Raw genomic sequence first — 17,921 nt, forward strand, 5'->3', positions numbered from 1 at the left:
AACTAGCAAGTCTCGCCTAGGACTATTGATGAGCAATAGGGTTACTCAGAGAGAGCCACTCGTAATTTGGCGGTAAAACTTAGAGAAGAGATTCTAGGGAAAAACAAAGCTTCATAAAGGTCAGTAAGTTATTTGCTCGATCTTTGCAGAATATTGCGGCATTGTAATTGTAATTATATGGAGTATGCATACTTAATTACTAGGATCGTTTAGTACATACAATTACCTTTGTAGTGTTCATTTACAGGCGTATTTGAGTATTATGTAGAGAATTGTGTAGATTGTTAGCTTGTGGTCAAACTTAATTTTGTAATTCTCTGTTAGGTTACTTAGTAGTAAACTAGTGAATTTATTAATGTGATATATTCGAATTTACACATGCTTGAAATGTGAATTTGGAAAATGGTTGAAGTGTGTAAGATTAGTTAAAATGGATATACGGATATATCAGAGCATGGATATTTGAATATTTGTGTACCGTGTATAAGTTGTAATGTAAAGAAATGCGTCTGACTGCTGTGGTATTGTTTAGTATTAAGGGATTGGGAATATGGACTGATGTGACGCAGTTTGTTGATATGTATGAGAAGTAATTGTTACCGTGCTTTTATTACGACGTTGTTTTACCATACAAGAACGTATGATTATTTCGATGTGAATGAATGCGTGACCGAAGAAATTTAATAGCCGTTATCTGATGGTAGGCTGTGTGTAGTGTGAGATGAGAGGGTAAAGGAAAATATTGCACCGTCCTTGCATTTTTACAGGAAGCTTTTTGGGGACAGAACTTCCTGTTCTCATAAGTCCCGAGTCTCTAACAGAGGAGACGGAAGTACGACTAGCAGAGCAGTCGGAGTCGACGAGTCTAGTCGGTAAATAGTCTAGGAGGAGGAGGAAAAGGAGTCGAGGAGGAGAAGGTGGAAAAGGAGGAGAAGTATAGAGAAGTCGAGGAGCAGAAGGAATTTGGAGAAAGTCGGAGGAAGAGAAGAAGGAATAGTAGGAATAGTAGAGAAGAATACACAGATGAGTAGAATACAAGAACAGGTGGAAAGCTATCTCACACTTCTAATCAAATAGGCTATCACATGGTCGAGCGGAAGGAGAGTACATGGGAATTTTTAATCGTTTGATTATTGAATTGTCATTAAATTGTTATTCGTTGAATTTAACTTTTTGTATATTCAATCATTTAACCGTCGGCATTGCTGACTGGGGGCTCTGAGCTTTACATATATCTTTCACTAATTTAACTTCCAACCAAAACCGAGCCTGGGTGGGACTTTTACAATAATTTTTAAAAAATATTGGAAAAACCCCACCCCACACCTACCACAGTCACAGCATAACCCGGCACGCCACAGCACAATAGCCATTTGTCCTCTGCGAATTACCAAATACTCACCCCATTTCTCACTCATGCTCACGTTTTATTTTGATCTGATAAACTTTACATTGTTTGCGAACGATCTGTGCACCCTGCTTAGTACAATTATAGAGCAGAAAACTAAATGCTTAAACATGGATGACCACATACGTTCTCATGGTCATGAATTTAAGGCAGTGTATGTATGTATGTATGTATGTATGTATGTATGTATGTATCATAGATTTCCGAACAATAAAAAATTTGAATGCATGCATATATAACAATATTTATCTATAATGATATCTTTAATGAAAAAAAACAACCCGAAAGTTATTTTTGGACATTTTTCATGTATCTTTCCCCTCTATAACATCCAATAAATAGTTAGCATTTAAAGTTATGAATGTCTGTGAATGGTAGCTTTCAAACTATAAATACATGAAATTTAATGGCACCTCATAATTGAATACACGAATGGTATATCTCAATACTTGATATTATTTTGATTTGTTAAAGTGGACATTGTGTAATGTTACTTTTAACACCAACACATCATTTCACCATATAAAATAACAATTCTGACAAGCACAATAAAATGTACAACCACCGATGTGTAATTCAACAGATACAATCTAAAAACTCAACATACAAAATGGAACTTTCAGCACAGTCAGTGTGATTCGATATGTTAAATTGAAACTCTCCACATATGACATTAAAATTCAAGCAACCGCCGTGTATAAATTTAGGAGATACAATCTAAAAACTCGACTTTGGACATCGAATTTTCAACCAACGCTGTGTAATTCAACATAATGAAATCTAAATACTCAACATATGAAATGGAACTTTCAACATTAACTCCTTGAACCAATATGTAAATTAGGAATTCTCGGCGTATGACATTGGAATTTCAACCACCGCCGTGTAATTCAAACGACACAATAAATAAACCTCGACATTGAAGATATAACTTTCAACCACTACTGTTTAATTCAACAGATACAGTCTAAAACCTCTACCTAGAAAATGGAACGTTTAGAACAAGCGTTTGTGTACAACGCATGAAACTGGAATTATGGACATATGACATTCAAATTTCAACGGCAACGTTCTGATTTGACAACCTTCTGTCAGCTACGGCGCCTCATATGTTTGTAAAGTGTAACCCTTCGTTACAAAATTTAAGTTTATTCGCTGAACTCATAGATGTATAGTGATGTGGAAACGCATGAGAACGGCATTCCATTAATTTTGCGCGTGCTGTTACATTTTTACGTTCGCTATTGCCCCCTCTCCATCCCGCATCTAAGTAACATGTATTTCCTCTATTCTCTCACTTCTTTATTTAGCACTACACCAATGTGAACACTCCATCCTGACTCTACGATATCTTGTTATTGTTTATTTTTCCTTTTGACTAATTATAAAATGGCTTCTGCGTTATCACTTGTCTCAGCATTCTCACATCTGGAAGGTTACTAAACAGTTTATTGATCGAAAACTATTGCTTTCGACCATCTCCGACTCCAGCGCCGTGTATGTCTCGCACATTTACGTACCGCTAATTGAAGGCGCATCTATGGACCCTCGTAGTCAAAGGATGCCAGTTTTGACGACATGCTATCAGTGCTAGATTAAGGCCTTCCAGTGCCCTAATCACCGAAAATAGTATGGTGCCTCCCCCACATATCAGATTTCCTCCCTCTTCCTACAAAACGTGAAACTAAAAAAGCAAAACAACAACAAAACAATATTAAGCTAAAAAGGTGGGAAAATACCAGGGTTGCCATCATTCCAAATCAAAATACTCGTACATCCAGATCGAAATGGTCATACATAATTCATTAAATTTTATCATCAACAATTAATTTAATTTTTTTCTGGTGCCCCTGTTAGGCTTGTGTCTAAAGCAAGTGCTTAGTGTATTTAAGGCAGGGGTGGGCAAACTACGGCCCGCAGGCCGCATGCGGCCCACCAATGGCTTTCATGCGGCCCGCCAAGGGTTTTCATGCGGCCTAGGAACAAGTCATCATTCGCACTGACTCTTTTTATGTTACTCTGTTTATCAAATAAATGTGCTTCTTTTGAAGTTTAAGTTTTCAAATATTAACAACATATTAACAACTGAAAATTAATTACGATGTTATTTAGAAAAACCTTTTGTTTTTGCTATTTCAAATATTAACTATTTTACTTAATGAACTATGCGGCCCGCGAAAAGGTGTAAATTTGTGTATGCGGCACTTGCACTGGAAAGTTTGCCCACCTCTGGAGCCTTAATGGGTAATCGGCAAAGCATGCTATAAGGAGAAGGACAGTGTTAATGAGAACTTGTTTCAGAAGAGTTTACTTTTCGTTCCCAAAATGTACTCTTAGAAAATAAAAATTTGTTCAGATATTTTTTGCATAAACGATTAACGAACTTTCAAAATATGCGAGTAGGTCAGATTGATGCTTTAGTCGAACATTAACAGAGCATACAATAATTCATTATGTTCAATATTTGCTAATTGTAAGGCATTTTAGCGACATTACGGCAATAGTCACTAACATATCACACGTGACTACGTGCTCATTCTTTGGTCAGAAGAATTGTGTAATAAAGCAATTTCGTCTTAATGATAAATTACCGCGGTCTTCCGACTATGCACTATTTTTAAAAGTTGCGTTTTCACCATAATTAAAAATGCAGTTTTAGACTTGTACTTGTAATGCAAAACTTGCCAGGAATCGCAGGACAGTTGTGTTAGACATTCGCCACCTACAGAATACCTGGTCATGGTCTTGGACCCATCTTTTAAGATGGAAAACTATGTGTTCTTGACCTGCATTACCCTCATGCCATTTGTACCAAACTGACACCATCGCATACTAACATATCTATAGAGGCCAGAGCGAAAACCTTCAGAATGAAGCACCCCATTTACCCATAAGCTGACGTATATTTTTTGATTTCGTGGAGAGCAAATAGGCCGGGCCGACAAATGGGGGTGGGGGGGAGGCAACCGAGAATACATCTCCGGAGCCCGGGTCCGTAACGGGACCCGGGCCGAACAACCCTTTTTAATCTCGTAATAGAACATGTTTGTTGAACAAGGACTAGGAGAGGCCCGGGTGTTTCTTACCCTAGAGCCCGTGATCGCTCTCTATGGCCCTGCAAATGGGCAGGAACACAAGAGTGTCTCAAACATTTCTTTGGAGTTAATAACAATTTCACATATCAAGTTCACGTTGGAGAACCAGACAAACCCAAAATATCCCTTGATACCATATCCATATTACAAGATAGAAATACAAAACCTGAATTGTATTGCAAGCGAACAAACCCTTCAATCTATATCTGCCTAACAGCTGTCGTCTTCAACAAGTAATGAATCACATTCCGTTATGCGTATGCGTGTTCATAAACCATATATGCCCATCGATAAGACGCTCAGTAGAAGGCTTGGCGAACTCGAAGGGCACTTAGAAGAGGGTACGAGAACAAAACTATATATTATATTTATTGATTCGGCTAGAGAAAAAAGCTTAGGTCATTGGCGGAAAAGTCTCCTCAAATACAAAGCTAAGACGGACAACAATAGTATCACTTTCGAACAGAGGCGTAGCTGGGGGGGGGGGGGGCAGGGGGGTACATATGTCCCCGGGCGCCAAGGTACAGGGGCGCCATAATGAGGCTTACAACGTTACATTATAATAAGTAAACAAGGGTAATATTCAAAAATGCGATTAAACGGGGAGGGGGCTGGGGCGCCAATTTTATAGTTCGTCCCCGGGCGCAAAATATCATAGCTACGCCTCTGCTTTCGAATCAACATATCACGTAGTTGTCCCCTAACATTGAGAAAATTCTCTGATATATTGCTACTTCTCTCTGTGCCTAATTGAGCTTTACAAAGCACCTCTTACGGTCGTCTACCACTTTGCCGTATTCATTCAAACCGTATTACGGGAGCAGGAATACAGATATATAAAGACAGACATTGTCCAATTTGCAAGTAGATGCCCAAAGCCGACTAATTTAGTTTATCAATAGGGGTTACGTACAAATTTCAAAGAGTATGATTTGTCGGTAAAAAATGTAATGTATGCCCTGACATACAAAATTTGTGCTATCAAATATTTTGAAGAAAAAAACAAAAGACACCAGAAAATGAAAGCACAGTTGAATGTCATTTTACAGTGGTTCCCAAACTTTTTCGGGCCACCGCCCCCTTAGTTATTCTCAGCGCCCCCTTCATTACCCAGTAAAAAGCATTATTCACCATTAACGCCCCCTCGGTAATCCCACTGCCCACTTTGGGAACCACTGTCATATCAGAAACAAGAACAAGATAAAATCTGCCATCTATTTCAACTCATCCCTGTACTCTATCTTGTCCCTCGAAATGATGCTATTAAGTCAAGTCACAGATAGACTAATAATAAGAATGACCAAAAGAGAAATATTGGTTACTGCAATGTGAACATGTGACGAATTTGACCTAACGAAAAGCTCTAGTCCATAAATTTTCTGTTTACCTACTTTGTCATTTTCATTCCTATAAATTTGTTCAGTCTCAATCTTCTCAGTGGAATAAAGTTATTATTATTATCATTATTATTATTATTATTATTATTATGTCTTTCAACCATTTTCCTTATAATGATAGACACACACACACACACATACATGCATACATACATACATACATGCATACATACATACATACATACATACATACATTCCGTGGTAGAAATTAGACCATGGATGTCAAGTCAGGAAATCGAAAATAATACTTTGCTGTAGTCGGGGCCTCATATCTCCAGAATTCATAGTTATGCAGCAGATAGTTATATCTTTCTAAGTAATAGTGAACCGTCCTGCTCAAGCTTCAATCCGAACTTTTTCGCTTTACACGATATATATGTGTGTGTGTGTGTGTGTGTGTGTGTGTGTGTGTGTGTTTTAATGAATATACTGCATTTGGCTTGTTTGTGTGCCACGAGCTAAGAACTTAGTAACTCACATTTTTCTTGTTATTGCATCCCAATGTATTGTATATATAAACATTTGCAAATTCTATGACTAGAGACAATTTTATATTCGGTTACTCCCATTAAAAGTATTGGTACAACGTTATACATTTTCCCTGTGTTGTATTCCATGTGGATTTCCAGATTTCCGTCCAGGCTAGGTAGCTTTAGTAATGTTCTTCGTGGTGATTCAATTATATGCACTATAAATTTTGTAACCGGACTTATAATTGTGTAAAGATAATCAGAGATAGTTTTACCGTATATACCCTCTATTTTCACAACAGAAACATTTCAAAGTATCAGTGGCCACAATAACCGATATTCCACTGTCTTGGAATAGTTTTGGTACTGTATATGTACTGTTTCAAGAGTCACCAACTCAACTGGTATGCGGAAAAGCACAGAAGTTGTCTACGTATCAATGACATACGTTTTCAGGGCCTTAAGTTCATTTCAGATGCAAAATGTAATATACTGCTCGACAGCCATCATTCAAATACAATCACAGCTTAACAGTTTCTCTATATAACCCTTTCGTGTCAGTAATTTTCAGCTGTTTTCCAGGTTCGAAAGACATTTGAACAAATCGCTCAGGTTTGTGCCAAGATACCTCGATATATTGTACAGATTAAGACTTTCATTACAGTGGTTATGTTGAGTTGGCTTCGAGATCATACTATAACGGTATTTTAAATTAAGACTCAGTACTTTTAATAATAACAATTTATGTTTACATTCACTCTTTTATCTTCATCTCTATTTTCTCACAATCATAGTTCAAAGTATACGTGCACAGCAACCGAGATCAATACAGACTCCGCTTTTATAAAATGTCCCAACTATGAGTAAATTTCAGGTCAAACAATGAATTGTGATTGTTCCGAAATTAAGAGAGAATCACTGCACTAAAAGTACATTTTGAACTGGATGAACCTTTCAAACGGACAAAGTTTGAGTTAAGTACGTATTCAAGTTGAGGTCATTTTTAACAATGAGGTCCGGTAATATAATGAGATCGAAACAAATTTGTAAGAAATGCCTAATATGGACATAAGGTAGCGCAACCACGATTTGCTAAAACGTTGATGAAAAAAGAAGACGGCCGAGGTTAGCTGACAAACGAAGGGCAATATGCACCGAAATTTATATGGATTAGAATAAATATTTGTCAAGAAATGAAGGTGGAGGTTAAAGTTTACTTTAAATAAGAATGATTTTGTAAAAAAATAAAAAGTGAAGGGGAATCTTGAAGGTAGCTATGGGGTTAATAATTTGCATCTAAAAATGAAGGTAAACCCTTGAATATTTCTGCCATTAAAAAAGTGTTGTCGGCTTACGTGCTTTTCCGCACACCAAGCTCTGTGTTGGGATATGAGCAAGACGTTATTCAAAGACCGAGAATAAACACTTACGACCATAATGTGTCAGGGCAAACCGTAAACGACTAATCAATTTAAAATGCAAATTACATTTAATACATTGATTTAATTTTTAAATACCTGTAAGTTAGTGCGTGTAACGTACATCAAGTACACAGAGCGTTAACACAATGCAATTCTCTCATCGTGCAGGAAGATAAATGTCTAAGCTATATTCATGTAACATCATATGAGTATCCAACGGCTAAGATTGTGACATGCCAATACATGTGATAGTCGGTCTGGGTCTATGTCATTTTTATGTTGAGCGAATACAATTTTAATATTTGTGTCTGTGTGCAAAATTTTAATAGTCAACAAATTTCAACGTTTATATAGATGAAAATACAACTAGAACATTAAAAGTTAAATGTGAAACATCATTTCGGTTTCAGTATGTATTCATACCTTGTATCTTCTGCAGGAAGAAATTCATTGAAAAGGCCTCCCACACAATTCACGGACATAAACCAATCTATGTGTTTATTACTGACATTTAGATTACCCAAATAATCTGGAGGCACATAAATTTTGTACTCTTTTCGTTTCCACAACACCCTTGGTGGTCCAATAGTGAATTCTTGTAAGAAATGGAGGCGTTGAATCTTTTACAATTTTATCTTCTCGCCATGCCGTCGTCTGTTTATGCTACACAGGACATTGCTATTACATTGCTTCCTTTAACATCTTCTATACCCGAAATGTTGCACAACTTTATGTCTTTTCTTGTCACAGACAGTTGAGAATCATATAGAGCAATAAGCTCGCTGCATCATCACCCAATTCATTTGTGTGGTCAGCTTTTAGGTGAAAGTTTTATTTTGTTTTCCGCAAATGCACCTTGTGATAAACTGTGCATGGATGCAGTGGCCATCTGAAAGGAAAATTGCGGCTATCATGGATGCATTATCCATCTGAACGCAACACAGTGGTTGCCATGGATGCAGAACCTATCTGAAACAAAACAGTGGCTGCCATGGATGCAGTATCTGTCTGAAACAAAATAGTGGCTGCCTTGAATGCAGTATCTATCTGAAACAAAAGAGTGGCTGCCTTGGGTGCAGTATCTATCTGAAACAAAACAGTGTCTGCCTTGGATGCAGTATCCAACTGGAACAAAACAGTGGCTGCCTTGGATGCAGTATCTATCTGAAACAAAACAGTGGCTGCCATGGATGCAGTATCTATCTGAAACAAAACAGTGGCTGACATGGATGCAGTATCTATTTAAAGCAAAACAGTGGCTGTCTTGGATGCAGTATCCAACTGGAACAAAACAGTGTCTGTCTTGGATACAGTATCCAACTGGAACAAAACAGTGGCTGCCTTGAATGCAGTATCTATCAGAAACAAAACAGTGGCTGCCATGGATGCAGTATCTATCTGAAACAAAACAGTGGCTGCCTTAAATGCAGTATCCAACTGGAACAAAACAGTGGCTGTCTTGGATGCAGCATCGAACTGGAACAAAACGATGGCTGCCTTGGATGCAGTATCCAACTGGAACAAAACAGTGGCTGCCTTGGATGCAGTATCCAACTGGAACAAAACGATGGCTGCCATGGATGCAGTATCCAACTAGAATAAAACGGTGGCTAGCTTGGATGCAGTATCCAACTGGAACAAAACGGTGGCTGCCATGGATGCAGTATCTATCTGAACGCAACACATTGGATACCATGGATGCACTATCTACCTGAAATAAAACAGTGGCTGCCATGGATGCAGTATCTATCTGAAACAAAGCAGTGACTGCCATGGATGCAGTATCCAACTGGAACAAAAGAGTGGCTGTCATGGATGTATTATCTATCTGAAACAAAAGAGTGGCTGCCATGGATGCAGTATCTATCTTAAACAAAACAGTGGCTGCCATGGATACAGTATCTATCTGAAACAAAACAGTGGCTGCCATGGATGCAGTATCTATCTGAACGCAACACAATGGCTGCCATGGATGCAGTATCTATCTGAAACAAAGCAGTGACTGCCATGGATGCAATATCCAAATGGAACAAAACAGTTGCTTTCATGGATGCGCAGCAATTCTTGCTGCTTGGCAGCACTATATAGTTAGAGCGCTGGACAGGTTGCATATAGATATGTTCTTTAAATTATATAAAGTGTTATAAACTCTCTATAAAGTCACCTTTCAGGAATTCCTAATAAAAATATTTATGTAATCGTTCTTTAGATACAGGACACCTGTCTGACAGGGACAATGACACTGATTTTATGGACCCATGGTATTCTTAAATGAACTGCAAATTTTGACACATATTTTAAACGAAAAAAAAAAGAAAATACAGATCCAACAAGTACTAGAATTTTTTATTTTCTAAAAATAAGGGAATATTGAATCTTAAAGGGAATCCGAATTTGTAAACAATCGAGTCTGAAATAAACAAACTTATGCAACAAATACAAAAGGATAATCATTTTTGACGACTTCAAAAGCCTAAACAACCTTTTTAGACTAAAAACTTTCACTACAGAGAGAAAGATAGAGGAAAGGAAAACATCTTCGGTATGGTTTCTCTGGTATTCTTTATGTACACGGAACTTCACAAGAGAACATTCGACTTTTTTAAAACTGAATCTTAAATGCGATTTTTAATGGAAATCAGTTCATAAAGACCCTTCAAACATTAAATAATTCAGAATACTCCATCCACTAATCATTACACTCACGATATCCATCCCTCAACAATAACACGTCTCGTTTTTAAGTGTTTGTGTTCGAATTCCTGTTGATGGTTTTGATAAAAGTAGAGCATTACAAACACATGGTTAGCTACGCCATTTACAAACAGCTTAGCCATTCACGTACCGGCAGATGGAAATCAATGTGGAATAGAAACTAAGCCAAATGACGAAACAACAAGAGGTAACATATTTTAATATATTTACAGCTGATTCTGCTTTAGTAAGAGTTCCGCCGACCATAATCTCTCTCTCTCTCTCTCTCTCTCTCTCTCTCTCTCTCTCTCTCTCTCTCATCGTTTGACTTAACTTTTACCATCATTCATAAATACAGAAACATCGTGGGATGACACATACGAAAATCCTCTACGCTCGTCATTTCATATATTTTAGCCCGTATCTTGCTACGATGGTTGGGGGGGGGGGGGGCAGGCCTTTGGACATTTTCATATTTAATTAATACTAATCGATGTTTAGACAATTATAGCATCTTTAAGAAACAACAACAACAAAACATTAAATAGATCACAGTATGTGTACCACGTAACCGAGAAATGTACCGTATAATGTCGACATGGTAAACGACTTTATATCATTGAATAACACTGATGATAGATCCAAGGAAAGGGCACACATATTGTTACGACGAACCATATTCTTGTAGGTTACTTGGTGAAATTTCTATTTCAAGGTTTTAATCAAGCCCAAATTCCTTTTCTCTCCCACTCCTCATTTCTGCGTAGTTTGTCCGTTATGCATGAGAGGGGAGGGGAAAGGAAGCATGTGATGAAAATGTACACCAAATTATATTCCTTTAGAAAACGGGGATTATTAATACTTTTTATCGTTATTTTCATACGTCACTAATGATTAATGTGTGGAAATTAATCATTGATCTAGAATCAACTGCAGGCGCTCGCGAGAATGTTTATATATGCGTATTACTGCGCATGGGCGGATCACAATTTGATATACCAATAGTACTGGTAAATCAAATTGCTTTATACTAAGACTTTAAATGCCAACTTATATAATTTACTTGCATGTCTAAAATCAGTGATGTATTTTATCGAAGGCAAAACTGTGTGATGTGAGATTGGGTTGGTAGGGGTAGACTTAAGTAATCTTCGCACGGAATACTGTTTCTATTCCATTTCGGTATGCCGTTCACGTTAGAAGTCCTTTAAACACACTCGTCGTAATTCAGATCAACATCGGAAAATGTCTTTAAGATTTATCTTTTTTCACTCGGAGATGAGAAACACGTCAGATAAAAGAAAAACAAACTTGCAATGATTTAGGATATAAATAAAATCTGTCTCGAAGATTTGATGTCTTAAATACACTTAATACTATATGTTTATGATAAAATGAAAATTTGATTAGCAGAAGATAAATAATGAAAGACTGGAATAAACGTTTCCAGCTAAATAATTTGTGATATCTTGTAGATAACGTCAAACAGGATGACGAGAAACAGTATGACGTCAGAGGCGAAATAAAAAAAGAAGAATATTTCTAAGTAATTAAAACTTATAGTTATAAAAACATTAGAGGTAAGACATATTGCAAATTTATTTTAGGTACTTGAATAAATAAATATGTATTATTATTATTTGCCAAAGAAACATGACTGTAAATAGGGACTGATTCCATACGAGCACCAAAGGGCTGTTCTGAAGAGTCTTCCTATCTGCACCTGAAAATTGAACGACGGAAATAACAAGCAATCATATACCAATGTATGGGCAACTAACATAAAGTAAACGACGACAATGCTAGACACAGAACTAGTTCAATTTTACCATGGCTATTTTCTATAAGGGATTTAGGTTGTATGGAATGAACATACTTGGGAGTTGGACAGCATATTTATCAAATGCGATAATTATCTTAATTATCTCGTACTGTTAGATCAAAACATTCACGTGTTTAATTAGTAAGGTTGACACAGTTACACGCATGAGAATTATAAACCGCTTATTGTTTATTATATATCCGTTTCATTACACACAAAAATCGTTGATATTTGTGTTGGATATGGAACGAGGGTGAGTGGATGAGGTTGGGGTGGTAAACTATTTTTTTCTCGACGTAATCATAACCCATATCTAAAAGGTCCTGTCCACAAACTCAGAAATAATCCTGTGCTAAATTGTTTTTAATATGCATAAATGTTTTTTCGTACCTTCGATGGCACTTTTGAAGTTAACTGTATCAAGAAGTGAAGAAAAATGAAGCAAACGGAACACACACACACACGCAAGAACGCACACCCACACCCATGAAGGGCGGCGAGTAGCCTTTGATTTTGCAGTCACCATTCATTTAACCCAAGACAGCGGAAATGCACAAGGTATAGCTTAATCTTTTTTACTATTTGGGACCCAAATAATAAAGGCTAGTGATAACAGTATATGTTGTTTGTGTTTGCTTGTTGTCTAGAGTGTACTTTATACCTATAATAAAAATGTCATCTCGATATATCAGACCAGTGTTAAAGTGACTACATGTATGTGCTTGGTGCAAAGCACGTAGGCAAGGATAAATGTCGCTATATTGATTTCTATCTTTGAATAATAATTAGATTACTGGCATCCAGTTTTCGTGCTTCCTTTCAAATTATCACAACCAGCTTATGTCTAGTACCGTATATGCCCGTGTATTACAAGCGCCAAATTATGAATAGTGTAAACCTTGATCAACTGTCCTAACATTACGCTAGCAAAAGAGGGTCTACGCTTTTTGTTTGAAATCTCTATTGAAACGAATCACGTAGACCCTGATCTAAAGATGCATTATTTGATGACACAGCTAAATAACGTTATTCTCTTTTGGGGTGCTTTATACACGAAGAAAAAAAAACGAATATATCTTGTTGTAATTGGAACGATGTTGAGTGTCACGTTTTTCTGTGTGCAAAAAAAACCCAAAAAAAACCCCAGCAAACATGTTCTGCATCTATTCATATTCCTGTTGTCTAGAGGTTGTTGTTTCTGCAATCAACCTGATCTCGATAGAAACATTTTATTAGTGAACTAATGCAAGATTGATTGTTCCTTCAGCAATATTGACATGAAAGAGTGGAATACATGAAAACCAGTCTGATTAAAAATCAGATCTCAACTGTTCTTTGTAAAGATCTGACAGCGACCGCTGAGGGGTAATATTATCCTGGCCTTTGCATTAACCAACGGAAATATAGCTTTCAAAAATTCGAAAGTGAATCAAATCGTAAGGCACACATTGATGCTCTATAGCCATACCGCACAGTCTCCCAGAACATGACCCAAAAGCGGTCGCTGTCAGATCTTCACTTTGGACAGTGGGGTCCTGATTTTAATCAGATTTATCTCCACTGTCCTATGTTAAGATCTGGCAGCGACCGCTTAGAGGTCATGTCCTGGTGATCGTTGAATTAGCCAATGGAAATGCAGCTTTCAGTTCTGATTTTTTAATTTTCCCTCTTAAAATGCTTTTTGGTTAGTGTTACTACTACTGCTACCATTATTACTACAGCAACCACTACTATTATACCACTAAAGACGAAGACATCGATGTTAAAGGAGACAGAGATGATCTATAGACGCAAAAACATGCTTGTGATATGGCGATAAAAATGACAATTGTAAAGCTAACAATGAATATACTTGCAATTACAGAATAAAGTGGAAGATAGGACATTTGCTAAAGAGAGACCAAATAAAACAAAGGGCGATCTGAGTTGCCTTGGAGATTATAAACAAGAACCACCTGCATTAACGAAGAGTTTGTCAATGGACATTGTGCGTTTAAAAGCCATTTAAATGTGTCCTTTAGAAGCATTGGAGTGGAATTAGATTAAACTTTCAAATCTGTTGAATATAATGGCGTTCCTTGATGTTTCAAGAATTCGAGTTCTTGTACATGGTGATCTGGGCCACCGGTACAGTATATAAAGCCATATTATGCACGGACAACATAAACCGACTGAAAAACATATAACATACACTGTAGTAATAATATTGTTTGTATTTTCTTGTATACGCAATCATTTATAGATAAATAATGCAACTAGGAATGAGAAATGAGTTTTGTGTTGACATAAAGCCATACAATATTTTACAAAGATGGATAAATATACTAAGGTTTGTATAAATATTGGTTGTTTTGTTTTTTTTGGTGTGTGTGTGCGTGTCTTAGATCTTGAAAGATTTTGCAAACCCAAAATGCATGATATTCATCTTCTACGTCTACACCAATATTTAACACGTCTACACCAATACGTCTACACCAATATTTAACACGTCTACACTAATATTTAACACGTCTACACCAATATTTAACACGTCTACACCAACACGTCTACACTAATATTTAACACGTCTACACCAATATTTAACACGTCTACACTAATATTAAACACGTCTACACCAATATTTAACACGTCTACACTAATATTTAACACGTCTACACCAATATTTAACATAGAAAGGAAATCTGCCGAATTCTCCCAAGGCAACATAATTATTCCCATAACATGAGTACATATATATTGTACACTGAAACGACCTTGAACACTTTCAATGACGCCAATATCTTTAGAACCAGAACATATTATAGTTCTGACCATAAAATATTTTAAAGGAACCTAAGAATGAATGTATCGAAATATGATTGGCTTTTTTAAATAGGACATCACCGATCTGACAGTCCTTCCTATTCATTTTTCTTTAGTGTTTTCCAAGATAATCTGAGTGTAACACAAGACCTATATGTATTTGTAAATGAAATTGTGCACAGTTGTGTTCATTTAAAAAAATACCACACTCACATCATTTCTTAACAGTCCTCCATTCCAAAACACAATTACTTTTGTCTTATTTAAGTTAGCTACGATTCAAGCGGTGTTACAAAGGCGTTATGCCATTGTGTATTTATTCATGCAGTGCTATCGCTGTATGTGCACAGTTAGCGAAATCATTAGCAAACTGAAATATCAAAGACATTTTCTGATATAAAAGTACCTTTACCACAATTTTCTCTTCACAACCGAATGAAATAATTAATAATCAAGGAAAATAACTGTACTCAAAAGACATCTATTTCCAGTCCCTGGCGTGCTTTTAAAGTATTTGGTTAACCCCCCAGTTACCTTTAAACACGTTACCAGTTACCTTCAAAATCACTCACTGAATATTTTTTTTTTATTCTTCTTAAAGCAAAATGCTTCAAGAATGTAACCTTGTCAAACACTTTAGCAAAATCTACACACGAATTGTAAAACCTCTCCCTTATACATATATATAGGTGTATTTCTGGATCAATGTGATTCCTTGACACTATGGTTGATTTTGCATTTTATCTTTGGTGCAGGCTCTTGGAGATATCATTGTCTTTACTAATGATTCAACAGTTCTGTATATTAAAATAACTAATGAAACTATTTCTTAGAAACAGACAGAGAAAGCCTATAAAATGTTTAACCAATACGAAATCCCAAATATTTGATCAGATACAAGTAAGATATACCAATAACAAGAACACTCTATACTAAACCGCTCCGGTAGCCAAGGGGTTATAGCGTCCGCCTCGGATGAGGGAGGTCGTGGGTTCGATCCCCGGCCGAGTCATACCAAAGACTTACAAAAATGGTACTGACAGCTGCCTCGCTTGGCGTTCAGCATTAAGAGGTTAGCGTTAGCAGAGGCGTAGCTGGGGGGGGGGGGCGGGTAGGCAGGGGGGTACATATGTCCCCGGGCGCCAAGGTACAGGGGCGCCAAAATGAGGCTTACAACGTTACATTATAATAAATAAACAAGGGTAATATTCAAAAACGTGATTAAACGGGGAGGGGGCTGGGGCGCCAATTTTATAGTTCGTCCCCGGGCGCAAAATATCATAGCTACGCCTCTGAGCGTTAGGACTGGTCAGCCTGGTGTCAGGATAATGTGACTGGGTGGGACATCATGCTACATGTCTGCGGCATGATGCCCCAGTGCTAAACATCACTATAAACTGCCACATTGCAGACATCGTAGCGATATGACTGACAAATTGTTAAAGCTACGTTAAAAATCAAAATCACATCACATCACATCACACTGTATACTACATGTGGTTATATGGATGAATAGAAATGGCGTAAAAGTTAAAACCCTGCCTGAAATGGGATTGTATCAATAAGTACTAATATATTTATTTAAATTTACGTCAAGATGGCATGTTCACATTGACTCTTTGATATATAATTTGTTTATAACTTCTTGTCAATAAAGGGCATTTACACTAGCAACGAAACTTCCGTCAGCCAGCCCTAATGTAAACATTATCTACCGTCTGGCCACATGCTCTGATTCAAGTGAGGTGTTTTATCACGTCGTTGTATCTCAGTCGAACTTGATATAACACATGCTTATACATGTGGACCGCCGACCGATATTACTGATATAACCAGGGCTGACAAGGGAAGAGAGGGGAGCCGGGTCGAACAACACTTTTTAATTTTTCTTTGAACAAGAACTTGAAGAGGCCCTGGTGTTTCCTACCCTAGAGCCCGTGATCGTTCTCTACGGCCCTGGACATAACATCTGATTGGGGGAGGGGGAGGCAGGCGGGAAAGCACCGGCTCCTGCATTTTAACATTCCATGGCATAATGTTAATCATCTGGAAGCAAAGGAAACGTCCTCAAGGAAACTTGTTTTGTTACTCATTTTAGGGGAGGGGCTGCCAGTTCATCTTCCCCCAAGGATCTGCCTCTTGGGTCTTTGTAAAAGGCAACTACAAAACTGGGACAAACATAACAAACAATAAAGACAAAAAAAATTTAATTTGCAAAAGTGTACATGGTTTATGGATCTAATATAATTTCGAAATGTTGATGTCGTGGCTTATTGGTTTGAACTCGAATGATAAAATTGTCGATGTCGTGCCTAACTGGTTTCAACTCCAACGATAAAATTGTGGTTATCATGCCTTTGTTGGTTTCAACTCCAATGATTCAATTGTGGGTACCATGCTTTATTGGATTCAACTCCAACGATACAGTTGTGGGTATCGTGCCTTATTGGTTTCAACTCCAACGATAAAATTGTGGGTATCTTGCCTTCTTGGTTTCAACTCCAACGATAAAATTGTGGATGTCGTGCTGGTTTGAACTCCAATGATTAATTACGTTATATTAATCAGATTTTACTCTTGACGGTGATCATGCCTACAATCTTCAGCCATTGTTTGGTCTGCTTTGACAATGATCATATATCACACTAATCATATAACACACTAATAATATAACACACTAACAATATTGCGTAAAAAAAATACTTCTAACATGATATAATTACGCATATTTTGTTGGTCCCAATGCAGTTTGATGTATTTGACATTTTTACCTTCCTCATTAAGCTTGTCATTTAACACATCTACACTGATA

At 37.1% G+C, this 17,921-nt stretch overlaps 1 long non-coding RNA gene across 1 annotated transcript; it reads left to right on the forward strand.

The window, feature by feature from the left end:
- Positions 1-10,576: 10,576 nt before the first annotated feature.
- On the forward strand, positions 10,577-14,596 carry LOC149805575 (uncharacterized). Its single transcript, XR_016419698.1, has 3 exons — positions 10,577-10,693; positions 12,718-12,865; positions 14,172-14,596. It is a non-coding gene; the product is annotated as an uncharacterized LOC149805575 (long non-coding RNA).
- The last annotated feature ends 3,325 nt before the right edge of the window (positions 14,597-17,921 follow it).

The sequence above is a fragment of the Sinohyriopsis cumingii genome, chromosome 2, assembly GCF_028554795.1.
Source record: "Sinohyriopsis cumingii isolate HCF-2022 chromosome 2, ASM2855479v2, whole genome shotgun sequence".
NCBI classification, from domain to species: domain Eukaryota; kingdom Metazoa; phylum Mollusca; class Bivalvia; order Unionida; family Unionidae; genus Sinohyriopsis; species Sinohyriopsis cumingii.